The 1129-nt window shown below is 38.0% G+C and overlaps 1 non-coding gene across 1 annotated transcript; it reads left to right on the top strand.

Moving 5' to 3' along the window:
• The first annotated feature begins 343 nt into the window (after positions 1–343).
• Positions 344–450, top strand: LOC128294281 (small nucleolar RNA R71). Its single transcript, XR_008284595.1, has one exon. It is a non-coding gene; the product is annotated as a small nucleolar RNA R71 (small nucleolar RNA).
• Positions 451–1129: the final 679 nt, after the last annotated feature.

The raw sequence follows: 1129 nt of genomic DNA, 5'->3' as shown, positions 1-1129 counted from the left end.
ATTGAAGGATTGGTATTCTTTATGCACACCTCCTCCGCTTGAGTCACACCTCATTATTGGATGTACCTGCGTAGAACCAAGAGCACTATCAATCTTTTTATTGAGAAGTTCTACCTGGTTAGAGAGCATGGTGACTGAATCGATGTTATAAACGCCGGCTATTTTCGTTGGCTTTGTCCTCATAACTTGCCACTGATAGTTGTTCAGTGACATCTCCTCTATGAATTCATAGGCATCTTTCGATGTTTTATTGTTGATGGTTCCGCCAGTAGCTACGTCAATCATTTGTCTTGTCGAGGGATTCACACCATTGTAGAACGTTTGAACTTGCAGCCAAAGCAGTAACCCATGGTGAGGGCACCTTCTCAGTAAGTCCTTGTATCTCTCTCATGCATCGTAAAGTGTTTCTAAATCCATCTACACAAAAGAAGAAATATCATTACGTAATTTAGCCGTTTTAGCTGGCGGAAAACATTGTAGTAAAAATTTCTCGGTCATTTGTTCCCAAGTAGTGATAGACCCTCGTGGTAACGAGTTCAACCACTGCTTGGCTTTGTTTCTCAGTGAAAAGGGAAATAATTGAAGACGAATGGCATCATCAGAAACGCCATTGATTTTGAATGTATCGCAAAATTCAAGAAAATTCGCCAAGTGTGTGTTGGGATCCTTATCCTGCAAACAACTGCTGTATCATTTGAATTGTGTTAGGCTTTAGTTCAAAATTATTCGCAGCAAAAGCAGGTCTAACTATACTAGATTTAGTTCCTGTTAAAGAAGGTTTAGCATAGTCATACATAGTACGTGGAGCATGATTTTGATTAGCTGCAATTGTAGGATGCAGCTAATCGCCTGGGTTTTCGGCCATCTCTTTGGTTGGGGTTTGAGTATCGTCTTCTCGCTCGTTCTCCGTGTATCGTAAACTATGCCTTATTTCTCTTTGATTTTACGAACTGTGCGATCAATTTCTTCGTCAAAAAGTAATGGTCCTGATGGGTTTCTTCTAGTCATAAACTATAAAAACCTGTCACAAGAGAGAAAAAGTAAATTAATAAATAATAAAATAAAATAAAATTGCAAGAAAAATAAATGGCTAAAGTAATAAAAATTTAGTGTTCCTAATATTTCAGTT

This window comes from Gossypium arboreum, chromosome 6, assembly GCF_025698485.1.
Source record: "Gossypium arboreum isolate Shixiya-1 chromosome 6, ASM2569848v2, whole genome shotgun sequence".
NCBI classification, from domain to species: domain Eukaryota; kingdom Viridiplantae; phylum Streptophyta; class Magnoliopsida; order Malvales; family Malvaceae; genus Gossypium; species Gossypium arboreum.
This window is presented reverse-complemented; position numbering and strand designations above follow the sequence as displayed.